Source organism: Pinus tabuliformis, chromosome X (genome assembly GCF_031772625.1).
Source record: "Pinus tabuliformis cultivar Carrire ecotype Pingquan chromosome X, CPIR1, whole genome shotgun sequence".
NCBI classification, from domain to species: domain Eukaryota; kingdom Viridiplantae; phylum Streptophyta; class Pinopsida; order Pinales; family Pinaceae; genus Pinus; species Pinus tabuliformis.
Window position 1 is genome coordinate 684,994,837 of NC_142308.1, and position 26,529 is coordinate 685,021,365.

Below are 26,529 nucleotides of genomic sequence, written 5' to 3' on the forward strand. Positions count from 1 at the left end.
CTACGTCACCTAGTGAGACTTTGCAATAACTGTTAGATTTTGCCGTAACGAACTCTATTTTGATCATTGAGTGTTTCATTAGATACATTGGTGTATAACATGACATGGTCGATTGCTTGATCAAACGCCAATTGAACATTTATAAATCTACATACACATTCCAACTATACCCACTTTACATAACATACTTTTAAACAATGTACTCTTTCTATTTAAATAATTACAACTTTTTTCAACATCTTAATTTTGACATTAATCAAACACCCTATCCTTAAAAAACAAACAAACAAACAAACACTTTAAATAAATTTTCATCATCTTTCTCCTGATGATGAACTTAAATAGAGATTCGAAATGTGTTGATCCTAAAACAATGATGTTATTTATCTAGAAAAACATTTGTTTTAATCATGAATCATAAAAACGTCCATTCTGAAATTTTATTACCTTAAAAATAATATTTTATTTTATAATAAATATAAATATTTTTTGTTTTGGTTTTGTGCATAAATGTAGTTCTACCTTTAATTTATTATCATAAAAAATATTATATTTAATTATTCTCTTTCAGAATAAATATAATTATTTTCTTTTTGTTTTTGTGCATGAATGTAGTTCTGCCCATTAAAACATGTTGTTTCTCATCAATGCTGTTTTAAAAAGTTTTAACATGTTTCCTCTGATCCATGCTTTGCATAATTATAAAGTGTAATTATGGTAGGGCACCAAATATATTCTATTTTTCTTTTTATGTAGAAAGTAAAGCTTGTTTTAAGAAAACAAGACATAAAAGACCTATAATGAAATTGAAATTTTGTTTTGCAAATTAATCACACGATGAAAAGCAGACCATTTGATTGTGGGATCGTGGGAATTATGACTTTCAAGTACTTATTTTATTCAAAGTAAAAGAGAGAGTTTTATTCAAAGTAATCGAAATGGTTATAAAAGATAGTAGGTTTCTTAAACTATTTAAAGGTAAGTAAACTAAATTATAAAAGAATTCCACCATTTAAAAAATAATACCATTTTAAACTTGAGACAGCATGATTCATTAAAAATAAATTAAAAATTTGAGGCCCCTCTATGCACACGCTAGTTCCATGTAAAATAATAGAGATGGTGAGAGGAACAAAGTTTGGTCCCTTAAAGTTAGTAGGTGGTGATTATTAGCAATCATTAAAATGCCCACTATGTCCAACACATTTGCACTAATATAAAAATGAAATGCAATTAATGTAAATGTTTAGCCCCACCATGTCTTTTAGCTAGTGTTGTTTTAAAACGATTGGGAGCTTTAGAGGAGTCATACCCACACTAATTATTATTTGGTAGGATCTAGATGATCGCAGGTTGGTAGGAATTTCATTCATGTTGTCCCTTTCTAACCATAAAATATTTGAAGGTGAACATTAGGGTTTTCTCTTTCTTAAATAATAAGTAAACGTGGGTTGGGTTACATGAACCTTGACGGATGGAATATGTAGAATGATTAGGTGCGAAGGGAATGGATATCAATATAATGCAACATCTGGACGTACACCCTGCCTATATATATATATATATTTTTATTTATTATTATTATGATTATGATTATGATTATATTATGGGTATTTAAAAATTTGTGATTTTTTTAATATACAAAATTAAATATAATTAGTTTTGATAGTTTATAATATTTGTGAATTGGTAAGGGTTGGGATGTTTGGAGACACATCTATTATATAATTACATCAAGGAGTTTTACGTTACGAGGGATCCTTATTTTTTAAGCCTTATCATAACGAGTGGGTTAATGTTGATCATTCAACACGTACAAACTCTGTCCCTACTACTTTTGAACCTATAACCTCTAATGATAAGCATGAGTTCTTAACCATTAAGCCCACTCAAGCTACACATTATCTCTATTTTTAAGGGAAACCTTGTAGGTAAATTCAAGGGACGTGTCCTCGCACTCATGGATGAGATCCCTAATAAATTTGTTGACATAGGTCTCCTTGTCGGATGATGGGTTGGTTGTCTCACTAGGATGTTATCCCCTCTACATGATTTCAAATACTATGGGGGGACACCATGGCCCGTCATAATAAGGCTAGAAGGACAGGCGTCCAATTGGAGTCTGGGATCCCAACCTCAATTTTTGGTGGTCTGCAGTCATCTCGGTCCTAGGCTGAACTATGAGTTTTTGATATATGTGACTTGCGGGATGTTGTATATATTTGGGGAGGTTGCTAGTTCCCTATAAACCATTTATCTTTAAAAAAAATTGTTGGCATAGATTAATATGCCTATCCTAGAGGGATTCAAACTAAGTCTTCATGGAACTAGCCAATTTCTCAATAACATTGGTGACAACCTGTTGAGCTAACTGCTAGGGATACTTTGTGGTTGTTATGTGAGATTAAGGTGGTTTGATTTTCTCTACATTTGTAAAGGTTTTACTTAAGAATCCATATATGTTTTCTTAAAGTTTGATAGACCCAAGTTGGTTTTCAATGAAAGGTTGATTCATTATCATATATGTGTATGTGTGCCAACTAGTCTAAATTTAGTAGTTGCGAGGAAAATTATTATCCTTCTCACCTAGATTCAAATTCTACTTTGTGACATGTGACTCTTTGTTAGAAAAATGTTAGATATTTTAATCATCATGAGTTTGTTCTCTCCCTCTCTCTCTCTCTCACACACACACACAAACACATTATTTGTCCCTAAGAATAACTTCATAGAAACCCTCCACTTCCTTAGAAGCCCAAATGGAGGGTGATAATAATTTCCATTGTGCATGAGCCATTGGGAACCCCAAAGTACTTGATCAGAATGAATCTCATGACCTGCCATTGACATTGTGTTTTTGGTGAATATGGTTAAACCAACCAAACTAACCCTTGGGATCATCATTACCATTATATATCCATGTGTATAATGAATAACTATATTGTTAACATCCACTTAAACTAATTTTCCTTTTGGGCTATGTGTTAATCCCTTTATTGACATAAGAAAAGTAACTTTGGGAGGTCAAACAACTTCCCTTACCCAAAACACAAAGGGATTTACATTTATTAAATTTTAAATCCAAGTTATTTCCATAGCAATACCTCACCCCCCTTATAAAATCGGTATTCCATTCAATGTAAAATCCCTCTCCTTCTAGATGAAGTGGCACCTAATAAGGATACATTATGCTCCATCTCTCCATATGGCTTCCTCTTTGATTGTGTAGGTTACAAAGTAACTCTAACATCCATTTTCCAACATTTTTAATTAGTCTTAAACCAGCCTAGTTCCATCTTAACTTCAAATTTATCAAGTGTCAAGAGGGGTCAAATCTCTCGAGGTGCAAACCTCCTTTTGAGTGTAAAATTTGAGGAAAGAGTTACACCTTGAGAAATTTGATCCCTCTTGGTGCTTGATAGATGTGGGGTTTATATGCATCTAGGCTAGTATATTATAGGCATACTCTAACTTATAAATGAAATAGACTTTTTTATCGGAATCTGACAAAACAATTTAAAGAAAGAATGTGATTTTTTGTTGTTTAAAATGCATTTTTGAATGCATAAATGGATTCAACACCATGAAAAACCCCTTGGGACACTCAAATTCTACAGATTAAACAACTTAAACTCAAGTTTTTAAAAATATCTGCCAAATTTTGGTTAAAATTAATCAGAAAAAATGTCGTGAAAAATGTCATTTCGTCTATGCCTATATTATAATATATTAAACCTAACAATATTAATATAAAAATATGTTAGTATTAAACAGTTAATATTAATATTCAATTTAATATTAATATTAAATCCAATATTATATTAATTTTTTTTATATTAGATATCTAAACTTGCAACCATCTCTCAAGTTACAATGAGGACAAATTGGATAGAAACGAGATGCAACCTTCACCTCTTTTTCTATCATTTTGAAGTTTATTCCCAACAAAATCTTCATCAATTCCACAAGGGACGAATCACCTTTATCTCCAAAACATACAACAATATTATCTAACTTAAATAGCCAAAACATACAACAACATTATCTAACTTAAATAACTTAATATTATATAAAATATCTAGCTTATATTAATTTTATTATCGTAATATTATAAATAATTATAAAATAATCAGTATATATATGGAGAAGTATGAATCACCATTTATTTGTATTTAAAATATTTAAATTAATAAATAATAAATGATTATTATTTTTATTTTTTTTGTTAAGCTTGGCAGGACCTTCTTTTTCTATTTATAAAAAGCAAGTTTACACCACATATATGAGATAGGTGGCCTCAACTTGCCCAATGGGAAACCAAGTCTGTTGGCCACCTATCCTCATTATAAGCCATCCAAAAGCAATAAAGTATCAGTCGTTCTAACCAAGCTATATACGTATCAATTTCATGATAAGAGTCTATATGTCTATCTAACATAAGCATGCATATTTAAAAGTAAATGCTACCCACAAGAACCAAAAAAACGCCCAAGAAACTGCCTATTCCTGTTGTTCTTCTGAGGTTGACTCAACCGGTGTCGGGTCCTTGGCAGAGTCACCAGGCATCTCAGTTAGCTCGATGATGCATGGGATGTGCCTTTGGATTCTGTCTAGGTGGATGTCCTACTTGTGCAGCTGGAATTGGATCGTCTGCAAATCTTTTTTATAGTTAGGCATGTCTTGGAGAGTCAGTGCCATCCCCACTGAAATTTGCTCTATTGCCTTCCCCATAAGGCTCTTCATGAGCCAATATAGATAGAGGGTCTGTTTAAACTGTGTGATTCTGCCTCTAGTATTTCCTAGATTCGGAATTACTACCCGCCAGTTCTCCATATCCTCCTCGGATTCTCCTTCCCGTTTTATTTCCCCCTCCTAATCTTCTAGCAGCTTGTGAATTCCAACATCCGTTCCCTCCCTGTAGGCTGACGTTGCTTCATTGATGAGGCGTTCTACAGTTTTCCTCCCTCTTCTTGGTTTCGAGGTGCTCGGGTCAGTTGATCGAGTCGGGCCCTGCCCCCTTCTACCGCGTCCTCTTCCTTTTGTCGGTTGAGCCATCTCCGCTCTATCCCCTGCCTGTTCAAAAGAAAAATGGATTAACTCTTTGTGCCTTGTCTCATGCCTCTCTGGCATAATTCGAGTGACCCAATGCAGCTAAGCGCAGTTGCCTTTGCTCGGGTGTGCCTTCCTGTTCCCCTCTCTCCTTTCCTGAGTTTTTCAACGAGGTTGTGTCTTCCCATGCCCCTCTGCCCAGTAATGATATGCCACTCCTCTGCCACTCACTATGCCATTGCTCATGCATTATGTTTGCCTCACCACTCGCATTGTAAGCTAGTTTCTCTCGACTACGCACAAGAGGAGCTTCCCGTTTCCATACCTGGTCAACACTCATGGCTCTCACAGCCAGCCCATCGAGCCAGACCACAGTCACCCCCAGTCGAGGTTGTGCCTTCCCCTGCCCCTCTGCCCAGTGATGTTGCGCCACTCCTCTGCCCAGTAAAGCTGCCTCACTCCTTTGCCACTCACTCTGTTGTCGCTCGTGCATTACTTTTGCCTCACCACTCGCATTGTCATACCAATTCTCTCGACTGCGCACAGGAGGGGCTTCTCGTTCCCATACCTGGTTAGCACTCATGGCTCTCACAAACAACCCTCTAAGCTAAGCCACAGTCACCCCCAGCCTGTGCTGGTCTCCTCGGCCTTCCCCCCAATTTCCCTCCCTGTCATCTTCGAACCCCCAACCATAAACAAACAGAGTTGCCATAGCAAGGGACTTGAAAGACCAAGAAACATACCCGAGAGCGCTTCGCTGATACTGTTGACGGTAGCTCCACCTGCTTGCTCCTGTGCTCCTCTGTCCACTAGCGATAGCAACAAAGTTATTCTCTTTGTCCAAATTCCTTCTAATTCCCACTCTATCTTACCTTATCGCTTCACCTGTCCTTCCTTGCACGCCTCACCTCCTCCTTCATCCTGGCCATACCTGCCACTTCTCCCATCTCCTTTGTCAGTCTGCATGCGGGAGGCCACCGCACCCATCGCCATGAGCGTGTGGGGGGCGGTGGGCGGTACCCTGCAATTATACCTCATAACTATCATATATGTTCGACGTCCCTTCCTGCCGAGCATGCACCCCAATCGGGGGTTATAAATGATTATTATTTATTTATATAAAATTTTATTATTAAAATAGATGTTAAGGCCCAAAGGCATATGGCAGAAAGGGTGAAAGCCTTCTCCCTTATGACCACCAATGGGTAATTCCAAGTGGTTTTCCTTGAATAATGGTGATGAGTCAACCTGTATTTGTGACTAGTCACTGTTGGTTTGACAATTGAGTTATGATAAGTTTTCCAATTGTTTAAAAAAATATGTTAAGTGAAGCAACCATCAAATTTTTACTTCTATCTATTTTTGTGTTAAGAAATGCATAAAAAATGGTGGGTAGTAATTGTTGGTAAATGTGTTATCTATTTTGGTAGAAAGACTTAATCAAATTATGGTAGGCAGTAACTCTAGGCAAACATATTTATTTTAGTTGGGTATACATTTACTTGTTTATATTAATCATATGGAATTCTAAACCTACGCATATAATTTTTGGAAAATAAATAGTATTGAATCCACATTTAATGTTTACACTCATTTGCCAACACTATTAAAATATTTACACTCATTTATTAATACTACAACATCTCCCACCTCTTACAGTTTTTATTGCTTACATCACTACAACATCATCTGCCCCTTAATAAACTAACATTAAAATGATATAATTCTATTTATTATTATTATTTTTATTGCTTACAAATATTTACAACACTACCCCATATTACAGTGTAAAATACATTTTGACACAATAATTTTAACATAATAAAAAAAAACATATTAATCACTTTTGTTAAAATAACTTAGTTTTTTAATTATAATTAAACAAAAAATATAATACAAAATTTTCAATTAATTTATCTTTTTCATGAAAAGAAAGTCTAACTTTCATTCACTCCTTTTTTTTTCCTTAAACTTCGATGATATAAATATCTTTATAATAAATTAAAAATCCTTATATTTATTAATGATGAATTAAATTTTGATTCCTTAAATATGATATAAATATCTTTATAATAAATTAAAAATCCTTAAACAAATTAATATATTAAATTTTGATAATATAAATATTTTTTAATTAAATTAAAAAGTGAACAAATTTTTATATTACAATTACAGTAAAATATTTTTTATTATAATAATTTAGTTGAAAGTGATTTAAAAAATTTAAAAATTCAAAATTTTCAATTAATTTATTATTATTTAAAAAAAGAAAGTTTATTTTTTGATTATATAAATTTTTTTAGAATAAATTAAAACAAATTTATAGTAAAATAAAGTTGGTCTCTATATCGCTTTCTATTTAAGTTGGTGCCATGATCTGGATCTTTATTTGGCCTTCATGATAAACCATACTCATTGGACACTAGCTCCTTCGAAATGTCATATGGATCACATATTCAATGAAAATTTCATTAACAAAATAAAATTAATATTTTAAAACAAAATTCCTTAAACAATTAGTTTTAATTAATTAATTTTTATTCTCAAATTTTATGTTTATTATTACAATCTCTTTATTTAAAAACAAAAAATTATTACTTAAAAAATAAATAATTTATAGATGTAAGATTCTCCATCCCTTGGGCTTGGAGAATGAATCACTGCTTTGATTAAGAGTTCTTCCTTCCACGTTAACAAGTGAAAGCTTAGCCCCCTTAAAGACTCCCAAAGAGTAATTTCAAGGATGTGGTTTTCCTTGAATAAGAAAGATGAATTACCCACCATGCCATGACAACCAATGATGATTATCCCATTACTAATTTAACAACTATATTATCATAAAATTTATTATTAAAAAAATAAAAAAATATATATTTTTCTCATTAAAATCTAATTTTTCACAATCTAAATTATTTAAATTCTTTTAATTAAAAATTTTAATTTTTATAAATTTAAATTTAACAAAAAAACAAAAACAGCTATGCCGAAAAACAATGTTTAAATACACCCATAAAACTCCAGTTATGCCGAACTTAAACTGCCCCTACAAATATGGTTAAATACAACTCCATTTTTGCCCAAACACAAACTCTATTTTTTCCCAAACACATTTATGTTAACTACATGTTTAATCTATTCCCAAAAATAAAAGCGTAATCTAACTATTATAAAAAATAAATAAAGTTGTTTTAAGAATTCCAAAATAAAACTGTCCAGCAGATGCATTAAAAATTAAAAAATAAAAATATGGTTCAAATTCCAACGTGGATGGTTGAAATGGGAGGTTCGATTACCGGCTCTGGCCGTAAACAACGCGACGCGTGGATATATAACCAACCAAAATTTACTTTTTACTTGTGACGTTGTTGCCTGGCGGCCGATCCGATTGCCTTCACCGCCGGACTTGACGTCATCACCGGACGTGCAGCAAGAAACCGGCAGCGGGTAAAGAAGTCGATTTGCCAGCGGCCAGCCGACCGACAGAAGCCATGGAAGATGCAGAAGGATGGGGGCCGGCTAAGCTCTGAAAGAAAAATAAAATAGAGAGAGGAGACCTAGGCTTGCAGAAAGAAAATAAATAATTTGATTTCTGTAAAGAAAAAAAAAAAGAATTGAAATGGATTATCAATCCATCCATCCCATGTAGGTAGAGGTTGGTAGCTCAAAAGACAGAGTGCTTCCCTCGTGGTGCAACCGTGCTTTGAATCCTGCGAACCACGGGGGGAGGGTTGATTATTTCTACGTTTGGCTATCTTCTGTGATGTCTGATATTAATTGTAGGAAGTGTCAACCATTTCATCAAATCAAATCATTTCAATTGTGATGGAGGACGAGAAGATCACCGCGTTCCAGTGATTTAGCCGGTAGTTATTTGATCTTTTGACTGAAATTTCATTTGCAGAGAATTTCACATTACTTATATTCCAGAGCTTTTTGTTTTCTTTTTAAGAAATATATTTAGGATTTCTTGATCAAAAATCTTGTTGAAAATATTCAAGCATGAGTCCCTCCGGGTTCTTACTGGCAGAATAAAATAAAATAATTTTCTCGTAAAGAAATTTCATCTATTGATCAAAATTCGTGGAATTAAGCACAAGATTAAATATGTGCGAAGATTCGAGGACAGTTTTCGTCAATGCTGAAATACATTGCTTACGAATAAGAATTTTTCATTGAAGTTGATAAATTGGAAGAACTTTAGGGTTTAATTTCATAATAATTTACTTTATTGACGGATTTGATCATGAGAATATCACTTGTATTGGCCTGGCCGAGTGATTAGGCTCGTCAAACGTGCTTCGTAAGTTGCCTTATTGCTTTATTCCAGCTGAATTATAATTGGAATCCTGATTAATTATTTACGTACATCCTGCAACCAGAGTGTTCTGTTGTCCAAACCAAACAAATAACCAAGATAAGCGAAAGCAGGAAAGATTAATGGTAAACCAGGTATGTTTTGCTGTCTATCAAGGTCATATTACAGAAGGGATTAATGGTAAATAGTCAAAATAAACTGAAATATTGAATGGATTACTGGTGCTAAACATTCAAGAACAATTGAAAAATTGAATAAATTACTGGTGGTAAGAAATCAAAACAAAAAGAGTGGCATGCTTGGGTATGCGGCCCCCCTTCCCCACTACCAAGCCAGTTAAGAACTAGCCAAGCAAGCCGGCCAGAGAGGCAAGAAGAGAGTGTCCTGTAGCATAGGCAAGAGAGGAAGCAGAGTGGGCGTGGGGGTAGGGAGATTAGTGAAACAAGCCAGAAAGTAATAACAAAATAGATGCCATAGTGGGCCTTCCTTCCTCAAAAAATGAATAAATAACCGGTGGTAAGCAGTTAAAAAAGGTTTTTAAATACTAAATGAATTACTGATGTAGAGTATGTCTTCATAGTTGTAGTCCTAAATATCACAGACAAGTCCTAAATATCGCAGACAATCAAGATCTGGAAGTCAGTCATCAGGAAATGGTGTTGGACTGCTGCGATAGCTCCTCGGAAATTGATCCAGTAACTACTGTGAGGGCAAACTTCCCATCCCTTGAACCTGGATTGTTAGCAAGGCTGCTGTTTTGTGCTGACAGGAAAGAAATGGGAGTGAGTGGAATGTGAATGGAAATAGAAGAGGGTCTTTGGTGCAACACTTGAAAGAGTCAATCATCATATTCTGTTTGTCTATCATCATCCAAAAGACATTGGTTGTTGTTTGATCAGGTAGAACTCTAGTTATGGAGAAACAATGAGGGCTGTTGCTCTGTTAAGAATATTTTGGAGGGAAAAATGTGTTTCTCTTTTTTACTACTTTTTTCACATATTTTCAACTTGTCTCCTTATAGAGTCATTGAAAGTGTTAAAGTGTGGGTACTCATTGGTTGCATAATTTTAAGGAGAAAAAATTACTTGTTGCCAATAGACCATAACATTGAAAATAAGAGAACATTTACTTAATTGGGCACTATTTTTTATTTTTCCTAAACATTCTTGAATGAATTTTCCAAGTTCTAGCCCACTGTTTTTCATAATTATTATATTTATGCTTTTGCAGAAGTCTGCCAGCAAATAAGAAAATATTGATACAATTTTACTCGTCATTTTTTTTGAAAAGAAAAGCAATTCCATTCGTTGGTTTTTCTAGAAATTTTGGTTTCTTTACAATTAATGCAAATTCCAAAATTTCACCTCAATCTTGGGGTTTCTGGGTTCTATTTCCTGTGAACTTTGTGCCTTAGGCTTGAATCTGAAATATTATATTACAATGGCAAATATTTCTCCTCATCAACTCAAATCACAAGGCAGCACAAGAAAATAAATACCAATCAAGTGTACTTTAACGCCAACAATGTTACTACCCTTAGGGCATACTTCCAAGCAAAATACAGATATGAGAATGAATGATTACAGCAGTGGTTATGCCCCTTTAGATATTAGATGTTTGATAAATCTCTTAAAAATTCTGCTCAATATTATGTCAAATCAGCAAGCACAACCAACTATAGAAGCTACTAAATCATCAACATAACATAAGTTGAAATTCAAATCTGCAAGCACAAAGTTTGGACTGTTGGAACATTCATATATTATAAGGTGAAGTACAAATACAAGTACACACCACAACATAATACAATTTGGTACAAATTAGGCTCTCCAACCTCTTAATAAGGCATCCACCAAAATAATGAACCCTAGCCACCTACTCTTAGCTAGGAATCTCACCCAGTGAAATCTGGTCACTCCACCAAAGGTTTATAACGAGCAAGTATAATGCATTGAAAACTCCTCCTTGGTGTCTTAGCTTACATCATATGAGCGTACAAGTAGTCTTGTCTTCTCCACATGAAGCACTCCAAGTAGTACTAGGGTTTTGTAATGCTCCTAACTAGGAAAAACAGTGATATACAAGCAGTGAACAAATTCAACACCAGAAATTGTTAATTTTTGGTATTTTCTATGCTTAGAGCAAATTTACTTCATTTTTCCATATTAGCTCAATATCAATTTCAGATTAGCAATCACATTTAGCATGTTAGTAAAATGCAGATAGAACATAAACATAAATCGCAGAAAACAAGCCAAGACAAGAAGACACAAGATGTGGCGCCAGCCAGGGACAAACTCCAATGTGGGGAAACCCTTGATCAAATCTTCTTATGATCTTCAATAGTTCAGCAGAGAGAAATAGATAGAATACAATGATTTGAAGTCAATACTTGACTTGCTCAAATAAAATATCTTCACCATGAAGATGACACAATGGAGTTATACTCTTGGCACCAAGGACTGCAGCTCGGAATGCTGATAGAGCAGCCCTCAATCTCAACTGATTTGCAACATATCAAACTTCTAGAATCTCCAAGGTGAGACCCTTACATCATCATGCTGCTCCTTGTTATTTGAATCAACCTCAACACAGTTCTTCTAATATCCTCATGTTGCTGGCTATGGCCTGCGGCCTAGCTCAGCAAGACTGAGCCTGAATAAGTTCCAAAGTACTGTCTCCTAACAGTCCTAAAATCTTCCCAGATTTGACTTGCAGTTGTTCTCCAAGAGAAGGCTGCCCCCTTTATTATTCAGAGCAGCCTATTTGCCTTTAACAATAGCTTTGCCTTCCACAAGGCCATCCTTCACTTGTCATCGCAGGTTATGGTAAGTTGCAGCCTGTACCAGCCCTCAAGCATGCACCCAAACAAGCTAATAACACTGCTGCTAGGTCCCTCTTCTTTGCTGCTGATCTATGGAGGAGTATAGGGCTAACACCAGCCCCTATACTCACCCAGCAACCCATAGATTAGGGCTCTGTCTCCTTGCACTCCTTCCTGTGCAATCCGCTGTCCCAAAACAGTGCTGAACTCATGACTAGGCTTCCTCTATACAGCGTATAGGTGCCTTCTTCAACTGCGGATGTAGGGCAGCATCTAGTCCTTCTTTTGCTGCGGAATGAGGCCTGCGGTTAGGGCACATCTGGACTATGACTAGCGCACAAACTGAACTGCGGCTAGGGCTCTTTTGAACAGCATGAGGTCTCTTCTTAGGACTGCATATAGGTGCCTCCTCTTGCCTCATTGACTGCGTCCTGGGGCACCCTTAAATGCTGCGGTTAGGACCCTCCTTTAGCTGCCTACAGAACCCTCCTTGACTGTGGCTTTGGACAGCATATGAGAAGCATATAGAAGGCCTGTCCTTGTTGCGTAGATAAACCCTCCTTGACTGCGGCTAGGTGTCTTCTTCATGACTCCTTCAGGACAACATTTAGGGCACTTAAGGACAGTGGCTTAGGGTCTCTTCTAGACCTGCATTTAGGGCACATAGACAGTGTTAGAGCTTCTCCTCACTGTGCTATAGAAGCCTCCTCCATGAGTGTGTCTAGAGCTAGGGCATCTCCTCTAGGGCAGCGTATAAACCTTCTCCTAAGGACAGCATTTAAGCCTTCTCTTCTAGGCCTCCCTTTCCACTAAAACCCAAATAAGTGGAGAGAGAGATAACAGGAGATGAGTCACCAAATGACTTGAAGGCCACCTCTAATTATAATAAAACGTTGAAGACAAGTGGGGGCAATTTAGTTGCTGGCCGACCTTGAAAAATTGTCACATAACACAAATAAATTCATATATCCATGAATACATGTCGGAATCAGATGACCTTTAGATCAATTCTATACCTCTGGACGAGAGGAATCCAAGAAAAATATCAATTGCTATCAATAAATAGACCCACATGGAGTTTGGCCCTAGTTTCCAATTTTAACACTCCCTCTCAACTAGGGAGAACTCCATCTACTAATCCATCTGCCAGTCCGACTATCTCTGCCATCAGTGCCCTGCACTGCTTTGCTGAACTATGAAGAAGAAGTGATCGAGAATGTATCATACCATTCTCTACTGACCCGAAGTCAGTCCCATATAAAGAGAGTGTCTCATACCACTCTTACTGATCCAAAATCAGTTCCAAATAGAGAGAGTATCTCATACCACTCTTACTGTTCCGAAAGTAGTTCCAAATAAAGAGAGTGTATCATACTATGTTGCAGGAAAGCAGGCAGGGGTACGTTTCCGTACGGAAACTGGTACGAAATGGTGAAACGTGTTTGGTACGGCCGTGAAACGCGTTTCCGGCCGTACTTGAAATGTGGCCAGTACGGCCGGAATTGTGTTTCACGGCCGTACGAACCACGTTTCAACATTTACTTGTGTGTGTGTGTGTGTGTGTTTTTTTAGGGTATGCTAGTGACTTCTAGTTGCTTCTAGATGCGTGTCTAAAGTTATAAAAGTGAATTTTTGCCCTAGTGTTGGTATGCAGTTCATCAGGAAGTTTGAGGCATATGCAGTTCATGGTAATGTTAAATTCTTAAAGTAAAAGTGATATTCTCCTTTATTTTTCTTTTTCATCCTTTTACTTAAATTTTTAACATTACCATGAAATGACTCAGGATGTTTGAGAGTGGTTTTGCCCTCATTGGATTTCATATGGAGAAATTAGAATTTTAGATCTCACTCAAAATCCAGCAGACTTATCTGTTTTTCAGGATTTCAGGATTGGGGGGATTGCAATGTTTCCATTGGATTTTATCATGTACTAGGGTATGGAACTTGTATTTAATCAAGAGAACCAAGCCCTCTATGCAGGGGAAACTCCCAATAATCAAGAGCATGTAGGGTACTAGGGTATGAAACTTGTATTTAATCAAGAGCACTAAGGTTGTTCGACTATGTAGGAGGAGACTCCCAATACAACAGTGGTCCTTCTAAAGAGGGATGGGGATGCAGAAAATCCTGATTTGGATCTCTCTCTTGCAGCCTCATGTATTAATATAAATAAAGGATGATTTTGAGATTTGGATATATAATAAAGGTTGCTTTTGGATATTCCGATATTTTTATTTTCATTATGTGATCATTCATGAGTAAATGTGATGTAAATTAAATCTTAATGTTTATATGTAATAAGTTATAATGTATCATTTATGCTTTATGATTGCACACACACACACACAAACATATATATATTTAAATATTTTTAATATATATATATATATTTGCGTTTCCCTCTTTCCAAAATTTGGGGAGGTCGCATTTCGTATCACTTCCCGTTTCAGAAACTCGTACCCGTTTCCCCGTTTCGTGCAACCTAGGTATCATACCACTCTTACTGATCTGAAATCAGTTCCAAATAGAGAGAGTGTCTCATACCACTCTTACTGATCCAAAGTCAGTTCCAAATAAAGAGAGTGTATCATACCACTCTTACTGATCCGAAATCAGTTCCAAATAAAGAGAGTGTATCATACCACTCTTACTGATCTGAAATCAGTTCCAAATTAAGAGAGTGTATCATACCACTCTTATTGACCCGAAGTCAGTTCCAATTGATCCTAGATCAATATCATGCTAGCATAGGGAGTATGGTACTACACGATGTGTCCATCAGTAGTACTATGGTCCCTATCCTTATTTCCCTGCTCATTGGCCAGATGAGAGGTACTTCCCATGAGTCCCAGACTGCATGGGTAGGATATCTCAGCAGGAGAAGGATGAACCACTCATCCTGCCTACATGTCACCATGGGGTATCCCAGGGGAAGGTTGAACCACTCACCCTGTGGTTGCTCATCGCTCCAAGAAGTACCCCCAAACCCCCCGGAGCTCCTAGAGCTCAATGTCCATATCATACAGGACCCTCAGGAGACAGACTCTCCACAACTCCTAGTCGTTCTCGGAAAGTCAAGAATTTGACCTTTCCCATGGGCTTCATCTGAATATCGGCGACCCGCACATCAGTCCTAAAGTGATGGAGCCCTATTTTTCCTCGTTGTACCATATCCCAGATAGAGTGGTACATGATGTCTATATGCTTGGAGCGATCATAGAACACGAGATTCCTCAACAATCGAATCCCGCTCTGGTTGTCACAGAAGATCACGATGGTATCTAACACGTGTCCAAAAAGCTCACAAAAGAGCTTCCACAACTAGACAGCTTCACAGGAGGTCATACTCTCAACTATGTATTCGGCCTCAATGGTTCTCAAAGCAACTGTCTTTTGCTTCCTTCTCATCTAGGATATTGAAGCAGAACCTAAGGAGAACCAACACCCAGAAATGCTCTTGCGATCCTCCACACTGCTTGCCCAATCAGTCATTAGAATAATCATGCAACCTCACAGCTCCAGCAGTGTATCACAATCCATGAGTGAGTGTGCCCCGAAGATATCTCAGAAGATTCTTGGTACCAATCCAATGCGAGTGATGAGGCTCAGCCATATGTTGGCTCAACATGTTAACTGCAAAACAAATATCCGGACGGGAGTTCACCAAGAACATCAATGCTACTATGAGTAGATAAAACTCAGAGGCATCTCCCAAATTAGGTCCGGCAGTACTACTGCATAACTTCTTAAATTTAGGCTCCATCGAGGTAGTCACGGGCTTGCAGTTCACCATTCCAAATCCGAAATCCAATTCCATCTTACTTTTGCAAATGAGAGGGTTTGCACCTGTCAGAAAGAGGTCGTCCTCATAAGGTACAAGTATGAGAGGTCTATCATCCACAACCTTAAAGCAAGGGTTTGGATCGGCTTCACTCCTAGTGAATCTCAACTTCATCAGCTAGCTATCAATCCTCTCATACCAAGCCCAGGGTGTTTGCTCTAAATCATTGAGAGCTTTCTTCAACCTGCATACATGAGATTCCCGATCATGAATCTCAAACCCCTCAGGTTGTTCCAGATTAGTGGTCTTGCTACTACATGAGGGGAATGGTCCCCTCGTAAGATTTCCTTCGGTACATCTCGAACATGTACCTTCATGCTCTTCTTTGAATTCAGGCATCCCTATCACCATCTGTCTCACATCGGGTAGGGCCCCATAATGAAGATGGGAAGACCTCCGGTGCCATAAAAGAGATGTGTCACACGACATGGTCCCCATTGGACTTCTTGCAACTTGATACAAATTGCCAACCCTGAACCCAAGAGTAAAAGCATCTTTAAAATTCCTTTTCCAAACACGTACCTTTCCATCGATGAATGCCACCTTGAAACCTTTGACTTCCATTGCTGAAATGGACACCAAGTTATTTTTGAGATCAGGTACACAAAAAACTTTTTGTAAATGAATCGAGTTACTCTAATTCAATTGAAGAGTAGCATTCCCTACACCCTTTATGGGATAGGTGGCATCATCTCCAAGGATAATCTCCAAGATTGTTTCCTTCTCTATCAGATTAGAGAGCACTTCCTTGTATCTGGTAAAGTGCCTTGAGGCACCACTATCAATAAGCCAATTTCCCAACGAGTCTAGAGGAGAGGTAGTGTAGAGGGCCAATATAAGATAATACTCCTTTTTCTTATTAGAAACAACATTTGATTCTTCATACCTGGAGTTCCTTGCTTTCTGAAGAGTTGACCATTTCCTTGATGTCCTGCATTTCTTTTTCCTTTGCCATTGTACCTGTCATTCCTTCGATCATTGAAGATGCCTATGGAATGATTGTGATCATCATCATGTGATGTGTCCCTTCTATTTGGACACTCCCTCGCATAATGGCCAAACTTATTTCAAGCAAGGCATCTACCCTTCCTTTCACCCTTAGATATGGACATTCCATTGAAGTGACCTGCTAGTCGATGGAATCTTTGATAATCTTCTTCGCTTCAACTTCATCTTCGGAGAAGCCAGTGCAATTGATGGAGGCTCAGGGATTTTCCCTTCACGTAATCCAACACTTCTTTCTCTCGGGATGTGGGATGAAGAACCCATTGAGCCTTTTGTCCTTTCCAATTGTCTTCGGTGATTGCTCTTTCACTCTTGCTTGGGCTTTGTCTTCACCTCAACTCTGATACCATGTTAATTTTTGGTATGTTCTATGCTTAGAGCAAATTTACTTCAATTCTCCATATTAGCTCAATATCAATTTCAGATTAGCAATCACATTTAGCATGATAGTAAAATGCAGATAGAACATAAACATAAATCACAGAAAACAAGCCAAGACAATAGGACACAAGATGTAGCGCCAGCCAGGGACAAACCCCAATGTGGGGAAACCCTTGATCAAATCTTCTTATGATCTTCAATAATTTAGCAGAGAGAAAGAGAAAGAGCACAATGATTTGAAGTCAATACTTGACTTGCTCAAATAAAAGATCTTCACCATGAAGCTGACAGAATGGAGTTATACTCCTGGAACCAAGGACTGTAGCTCGGAATGCTGATAGAGTAGCCCTCAATCTTCAACTCATTTGCAACATATCAAGCTTCTAGAATCTCCAAGGTGAGACCCTTACATCATCATGCTACTCGTTATTTGAATCAACCTCAACGCAATCCTTCTAATATCCTCATGTTGTTGGCTATGGCCTGCGGCCTAGCTCAGCAAGACTGAGCCTGAATAAGGTCCAAAGTACTGTCTCCTAATAGTCCCAAAATCTGCCTAGATTTGACTTGCAATTGTTCTCCCAGAGAAGGCTGTCCCCTTTATTATTCAGAGCAGCCTATTTGCCTTTAACAATAGCTTTTCCTTCCACAAGGCCATCCTTCACTTGTCATCACTAGTTATGGTAAGTTGCATCTTGTACCAACCCTCACGCATGCACGCAAACAAGCTATTAACTACTGCTAGGTCCCTCTTCTTTGCTGCTGCTCTATGTAGGAGTATAGGGCTAACACCAGCCCCTATACTCACCCAACAACCCATAGGTTAGGGCTCTGTCTCCTTGCACTCCTTCCTGTGCAATCCGTTGTCCCAAAACAATGTTGAACTCTTGACTAGGATTCCTCATTACACTGTATAGGAGCCTTCTTCAACTGCGGATGTAGGGCAACATCTAGTCCTTCTTTTGCTGCAGAATAAGGCTTGCAGTTAGGGCACATCTGGATTGTGACTAGGGCACAAACTGAACTGCGGTTAGGGCTCTTTTGAACAGCGTGAGGTCTCTTCTCAGGACTGTGTATAGGTGCCTCCTCATGCCTCATCGATTGTGTCCTAGGGCACCCTTAAATGCTGTGGTTACGACCCTCCTTTAGCCGCCTATAGAACCCTCCTTGACTGTGGCTTTGGACAGCGTATGAGAAGCATATAGAAAGCCCATCCTTGTTGCGTAGATAAACCCTCCTTGACTGCGGCTAGGTGTCTTCTTCATGACTCCTTCAGGACAACGTTTAGGGCACTTAAGGACAGCGACTTAGGGTCTCTTATAGACCTCCGTTTAGGGCACATAGACAGTGTTAGAGCTTCTCCTACTACGCTATAGAAGCCTCGTCCATGGCTGCATCTAGAGCTAGGGCATCTCTAGGGCAACGTATAAACCTTCTCCTAAGGACAACGTTTAAGCCTTCTCTTCTAGGCCTCTCTTTCCACTAAAACCCAAATGAGTGGAGAGAGAGACCACAAGAGATGAGTCACCAAATGACTTGAAGGCCAAGTGGGGGTAATTTGGTTGCTGGCCGACCTTGACGAATTGTCACATAACACAAATAAATTCATATCTCCATGAATACATGTCGGAATCGGATGATCTTTAGATCAATCCTACATCTCTCGACGAGAGGAATCCAAGAAAAATATCAGTTGCCATAAATAAGTAGACCCACATGGAGTTTGGCCCTAGTTTCCAATTTTAAGAGAAATGAGAAAACAATTAGAATTCATCCATGAAAGACACTATAGACAAGAACCATTTGAGCCGTATAATTAATTTTTCTTGGAGCAATTACAATGATGATGGAAAGTGCACCTAGGCTTGCCCTAATTAGCAAGCATGACAAAACCCAGGTGAGCAAATATCAACCCCAAATGCTACACAACTGCTGCTCCAAGGATGTTCTGTGCTTCCGAGAAACTGCACTGCTTGCTCGAAAGGAATGGCCGGAAACTCCTCTTCTGATGCTCAGAAAATGCTGCAATTTTAGCTTCCGACTCAACCAAAACCCACCAAAACCCAGAAAGCGTTTGGCCCAAGTCCCCGCCTCAAAATTCGGCCTCCAAGCACCATGTCCTCCTGAAAATGCTGGGAAGTACGACCTACCTATAAACTACTAGAAAATTCCTCCAAATCACCGCCAAATGCTGAGATGCTCCCCTTAAGGTTTTCCCTACTTCTCCCGACAAACTCCAGCTCTACAACTCCTTCCTCCAATTCCCACATGTGTCTAGTGATGGCTCTCTGTGCAGGCCCAAGTGACTGCAAATCGAACTCTCCAATGCAGCAATCTCCTGCTCCAAAACTCTCCCAAATGGCCGATTCTCCACTGTAGCTCCTGTTATCACTCCAGGAAACTCTCCTAGGTTGTGGCTCGGAGATGCTTGGTAACATGTAGTCTTCAATATTGTGCTTTGAACTATTGGAATAAATGATGGTTTGGATCAAGTTAGATAACCATTTCTGCTCTGTTCTCACTCAAGACATGCATGAACACTCTTAACAACACAAGGCTTTAGACCACTAACGCTCAATAGTTTGCAGATTTAATGGATAGATGGAGAATGCTTAACTATACCAACAGATTACATATATGACAACACATGTAAATGACTAGCTACAGGCAGCAAAGAAGCTTGCAAATCTAATATATTAAAGCAGAGATAAGATGGTAGTTATCTGGCCTCAAATACACAGGGAACATGAATAGATTGTTCAAGTGCAAGCATAGAACAGAAGAGAGATGGATATTGAACGTATAACAGCAAAAGAAGCATGTATTACTAAAGGATGCAAATGAGAAGCCTGAAGGGGCAGAGGAGGAACAGTCTCCAAAAGTTGAACCCTTGTTACATCTAGTTTTCTACCTTTTATAGGCCCTTTATAATGCTCCTGAGCTTTCTAGAAGGCTTGGAGTCTTAACCTTGTCTAATCTGTCCGTTAACCGTTTGATTCCCTTAACAGGCATGCATGGCTCGAAGGTTTTCCTCTTCTGACAGAGGAATAACCATATTTAGATATTTTGGGCAGCCTGCTGTGATGCCTGGGAGCTCTCTTGTGCCAGAGATGCCCCATCATGTTTGTTAGGACGGCTGTTGCGCTTGGCAGGACTGTTAATGCCCCATGATTTCGTTAGATTTGGGTTGCGGCATGCAATGGCCCCTCTCCTTCCCTTTCTGGGCTCTGTTTGCCGGCCGCTGTCTCTCCGCCGAATCCTTCTTCTGGTATGTAACATGACTGCAAGACTCCTCTAAGGATGGCTGGCTGCCTGAACCTACAATGGAGTGGCTATCGTGCCTATGCAATCCCTGCACCGGTCCCTTTCAGATGATAGCCATGAATTTTTTTCTGTTGTTGTGGCTGTTCGGGTCATAAACAACGAAAATGATGCAATACTGCTAAATCCCGCCCATCACTGTCCCTTTCGGGCCTCAAAGGTCTTAGAAAAATGGTTCATTCTTTTCTCGGGTCTGCCCTTGCTGCCATCGCCAGTCACACAAAGCCCGCTCCTGTGTATTTTTCGTGGATTTCGCCATGTGGGAAAACATTAAAAAACGAGAAAAAGCGGCCCTTGCGGACCTCAATCTTCATAAAATATTGCTTCCCGGACCCTTTCGGGTCCATGTCTCATCGCATATCGCAAACCCGGCTTCCCTTTGTATTTCGCTCATGCAACGAAAATACACCAAAAACCACTAAAAACGGCCTTAGCACGGACTTGAAATAATATGTGATAGAGTGTTATATAACCATCGGGTCCGGTTATCGCATCGCAAATACGTATGTGCGAAAGGCCTCGACCCTTGGTGAAGCGCCGCTGCGATATACCGATTTGCGATCCTGTGATGCGAAGTGGGCCCTCCGACCCTTGGTATGGCGCCGATTACCTCCGATAGCGATCCTTCATCGCTGATCGCAAATCGCAGTCCCACTTGGTCCACGTTTATCCTTCCAGCTTACCTCTGCCGATGTGATACAGTGATGCGATTTGATCACAATCGCACATCGCTATATGTAAAGGCCCTGCCCCTTGGTCTTCCCGATCTGCGATCCGCCGATTAGATCTGGGCCATTGATCGGCCAGATCAGACGGTGGCTGTGCATTGTTGGGTTTACGCCTGTGGAAAGGCTTTTTTGTAGCTTTTGAAGTGTTTAAGCCTCCCAATAGTGTGTTGCCGCCCTTCCAAGGGCTTTCTATCTGCGACTACTTCGATCGGTGGATGACCTTTGACAAAAAATGAAGATCTCAAGAGCATGAATGGATCCCTTGGCGTGTTTTTTAAGCAGATTTGCAAACTTTGGGAGTGTTTTGAATCCATTTTTGATCCCTTTGTCATGTTGAAATTTGGTACCGGAGGACAGGTGGTTCCCTTAGGCTTTGATCTTTGGCCTAGGGAAAAGTGTCCAAAAGAATTTAATTTTTCTCCTAAAGTGACTTTATAATTTTATAAAGTTAAATCTAATTTAAAAGTGACTTTAAGTGATAAAGTTACTAAGTCTAATTTTAAAGTAACTTTTATAAAGTAAATGAAAAATTAGAAAGGAAAAGTGACTTTGGAAATAAATGACTAAGTGGGTCTTTATTAAAGTGGGGTGAATTAAAAAATAGAAAGTGAGATTTAAATGAGCATTTAATCTCAGCCATTGATCTAAATCTATTTCAGCCATTGGATTTAGAGATCACCCAAAAGTCACTTGGATCACCCAAAAGTCACTTGGAGTTATATTAAAGGAGGAAAAGGAGGAAAAGGTCATTCATTCTTTCATGAGCAGATTGGGAGAAGGAGAGCAAGAGAGAAAGAGAGATTTCTGAGCAGGGAGGAGAATGGGCATTTAACTACATGGGAGAAATAAGGAGAAACTGAAAACCGGGGTGGGAAAACAGAGATTTTTACATGTCAGCGGAGCTAACAGCTCCAATGCCCAAACTCTCTTGGCAATCGCTGACTGGATGAACCTCCAAACAATACTTGCGTGTTCCCCTCCTGCGTACTTTAGAAACACGTACTGGCTGAGACAAAGGATGGGTGATGTGACTGTGAAATTCGATCGGCTCTCCTCCAAGGTAGTATGAATTGCCTTCCTAGGGTGGCACTCGAAGTCCCCCGAAGAAAGGTTGAGTCTCTCGCCTAGAAAATTCGATGCTAAACAACTGGTAACTCGACTAAGCAACGCGAGCAACACAAACGAGTTTGATAGAAAATGATGGTCTGAGTTGGGGAGTTCCTCCTCCTTATAACTTTGTGGGCCTTCGTTCCCCATGTGGGCCCCTCTCCCTAGCCATTCGACTTCCCCTCCAAGGCAATTAGAATTGCCCAAGTGCGTTTTTCCCCACATGGGTGGCCCCCGCCTTCCACTAGTGATATAATTCAACCTCTTTCTCCTAAGTCCCTAAGTCAAAAATGTATGGGTTCCACATTCACCAAAAATTATTCAAAATTGTGGGGGACTAAAACCTGTTACAAATGTTTTTTGGTAAGGGACATTACAGTCCTCCCATCCCAAATGTTGCTTGCCCTCAAGCAACTTCAGCGCTGGATGCTCCAACATGTGTTCACCCTCCCTTGTGGCATCCTCATCTGGTAGATTCTTCCATCGCACTAAAAACTCCCTGATGGTTCTTATCCTTAGCTTCCTCTCTCGAGTCTCCAGGATGGCATTTGGTTCCAAAACCAAATGTCCCTCCTCATCTAGTGGGGGAAACTCTACAATTGTTGTCAAATGTTGTCCCAACACCTTCTTGAGGCACGAGACATGGAAGATGTTATGAATCCTGCTCCCGTGAGGAAGCTCCAGATCGTAGGCCATCTCTCTAACTCTCCTGACCACCTTGTACGGACCATAGAAACACGTCTGTAGCTTCTTGGCCCCTTTTTGCTTCAAGGTAGACTGTCTATATGGTTGTAGCCGAAGATACACCAAGCCCCCCTCCTCAAAATGTCTCTCAGTCCGGTGCCTGTCAGTGTACATATTCTGCTGATTTTGTGCTTTCGCTAAGTTGTCCTTGAGAGCCTTGAGAATGTCTTGGCTCTCCAAGATCCAATCTTTGGCCTTTGGGGCCTGACTATCTCCAAAAACAATGTCAGCAAAAGATAATGCATCATAACTATACAAGGCACAGAAAGGGGTCATACCAATAGACATGTGATGGGGTGGTTTTGTAGCAATATTCGCCCAGGTGCAACCATCGAATCCAGGGCCTCTGCTGCCTTGTCACGTAGTTCCTGAGATACCCCTCCAACTACTGATTAATCCGCTCGGTGTGGCCATTTGTATGTGGGTGATAGCTCATGCTCAGGGTGAGCTCAGTACCCACCAATTTGAAGAGCTCCTACCATAACCCTTCCATAAACCTGCTATCTTGGTCACTCATTATGTTCTTCAGAAGCCCATGCAAACGAAAGACCTCTTTGAAGAACAACTTTGCAACCTATGAGGCTGAATACTGGGTCGGGATGGCGAAGAAATGGGCATACTTGGTCAACCGATCAACTATCACATAGATACTCTCCCACTTCCCCTCAGGAATGTTCAGCGACTGCAATAATCTGGCAAGGTGGATAAGCTCCCCTTTGTTCCTCTAGCATGCCTCACACTCCTGTACGTGCCTCAACACGTCCCCCTTGAGGTCCTTCCATATGAAATGTTCCTTGAATGCCATATATTTTTTTCTGAACCCTTGATGCCCTAACAATGGGGAGTCGTGTGCTGCTTGGAGTACTCTCTCCCTCAACTACGAGCTGGGTACCAAAAATATGCACCCCTTGTAGTAGATGACCTCGTCTATCACTCGATAGCGCTCGTCTGTGTGTGCCCCCTCCAAGATCTCGCATGCTCACCTGTCTTTGGAATACTCTACCAGCAACTGGGCCTTCCAATCATGGCAAATGCTCATGAGTGAGAGGCCTGCGGGTCTCCTGGATAGGGCATCGACCACTACATTATGCTTCCCCCACACATACTCTATGTTGAAATCATAGGCCTGCACCTTGCTGACCCATCTCTGTTGTCTATCATTGAGGCCTTGCTGCCCCATGAAGTGGTGAAGAGTCAAGACTGTTGTGATTGGTCTTCACCTTGAATCGGTTACCCACCAAGTACTGCCAGAATTTGGCCAAGGCATGTTGGAATATGACTTCTCATGGGGTAGGAGGTTTCGACTCTTGAAAGCGATGGGGCGACCATCTTGGGACAATACTGCCCCAATCCCCTTTCTTGATGCATCACACTCCACGGTGAAGGGTTGGGAGAAGTCCAGAAGTGCCAACACTAGACAACTACTCATCACCTCCTTGAGGCAATCAAAAGCTGACTGTGCTCCATCTGTCCATGCGAAAGCCCCCTTCTTGTTCAAATTTGTGAGTGGAGTTGCTAACTGTGAAAACCCCTTGACAAACTTTCGGTAATAAGTGCAGATGCCCAAGAATCCCGTCAGCACTGTCACATCTCTGGGTACCGGCTAGTCTCGAATAGCTCGTATTTTCTCCTCGTGCACCTTCACTCCATCTACGCCAATAATGTGCCCCAAGTAGAGTATCTCAGTCAGGCCAAACTCACATTTGGATAGTTTGGCATAAAACTGTTGTTCCTTCAAAATACGCAGTACCTCCTCCAGATGTTGGAGGTGCTCCTCCCAAGTCCTACTGTATATCAATATGTCATCGAAGAACACCACTACAAACCTCCTCAACTGCCTCCGGAATACATGGTTCATACATGACTGGAATGTGGCCGGTGCATTGGTCAAGCCAAAGGGCATGACCAAAAACTGCCCATAATGACATCGGAAAGTCGTCTTGGGGATGTCCTAATCCCTCACCCTGATTTGATGGTACCCTGAACGCAAATCTATCTTAGAGAAGTACTTAGCTCCTCTAAGTTCATTCGTCAACTCATCGATGCGGGGTATGGGGTATCGCTCCTTCAATGTCTTTCTGTTGAGTGCCCAGTAATTGATGCACATGCGCAAGGTTCCATCCTTCTTCTTCGCCAACACCATCGAAGAAGCAAAGGGACTGGAACTCGGCTTGATGTGGCCCAATGCCAACAACTCTTTGATGGTCTGCTCAATCTCGTCCTTATAGGCCTTAGGGTGCCTATAAGGGGTGATAATCACTGCCTGCACACTCGACTCCAACTCGATGGTGTGCTCGAATCCCCTGTTTGGTGGTTGCCCTGGTGTAATGTCCCCAAATACCACTAAGTGTTTGTCTAATAGTGCCCGTATATCCAAGGGTGGTGACTAGGCCTGTCCCCCAGCCTCTAAGATCCTCATCTCTACTGCCCATGCTATGTCTCCATGCCACAAATCTGCCTCCATCATATGTGTTGACACTGTCTGTGGTGGGTACGAATGCAGCCTCTGAGGACCACCTGCTTGCCATCTGGCCCAGTGAACTCCTTCTCTAGCTTCCTCCAATCTGTGCTATGAAAATTCCTAGATCTAACAATCTCAGGAATCCTACTGCAACTAGTTGAACCTACTTCACCTAGATTGTAAATTCTGTTATAAGCTTATTTCAGATTTCTTCATGAAACATTGAAGTAAATTACTGAAGCAGCCTACACCAGTTAAATATGATTGTGAAACATAAAAACTGAGCAACGAAAATAGAAACACATAGGACACAGTTATTTTTGGACAAAAGTCCCCGGAAAAACCCAATGCGGGAAAACCAGTGCAATAGCTCTGAGGGTTTATTAGTTATTAAGCAATAGCAAATTCTGAATACATCACTGAATACTTCACAGGGTTATTTAGTTATAGAGAGAAATACTGACATAAATACTTGTGAGGTTACCTCACATTATCACTGGAAATCCTGGTTGATCCAGCCCCAAAATGACTGACCCCCGGCTTTTCAGGCTCCTTCTACACTGCCTCTGCGCAGTGTCTGCGTCAACCCAGCGTCAAGCTCTCTAGGTGCTAGGTCACTTCTCTCGTTGGTCGATCTGCTGCTTAGGAGATTCGATTTCTGCCTCCCGGTCTCATACCCCGGCCCCCAGCTTTTGAAAATCGAATTCCTCAACAGATTTCAGACTCCTCACTGGCTTCTGCACTGCCTCCGCA

General features: G+C 39.9%; 1 protein-coding gene across 7 annotated transcripts in view; it reads left to right on the forward strand.

Moving 5' to 3' along the window:
- The first annotated feature begins 8,410 nt into the window (after positions 1 to 8,410).
- The window catches only part of LOC149141834 (uncharacterized), a 258,860-nt gene continuing 240,741 nt past the window's right edge, over positions 8,411 to 26,529 (forward strand). For 3 of the 7 annotated variants that reach the window (XM_089446336.1, XM_089446339.1, XM_089446340.1), the window contains exon 1: positions 8,412 to 8,912. The gene's annotated coding sequence lies outside the window, so the exon portion shown is untranslated. Of the gene's footprint in view, positions 8,913 to 26,529 lie in introns of all 7 variants that reach the window. The other 4 variants (XM_089446337.1, XM_089446338.1, XM_089446341.1 and 1 more) reach the window with 2 other exon arrangements.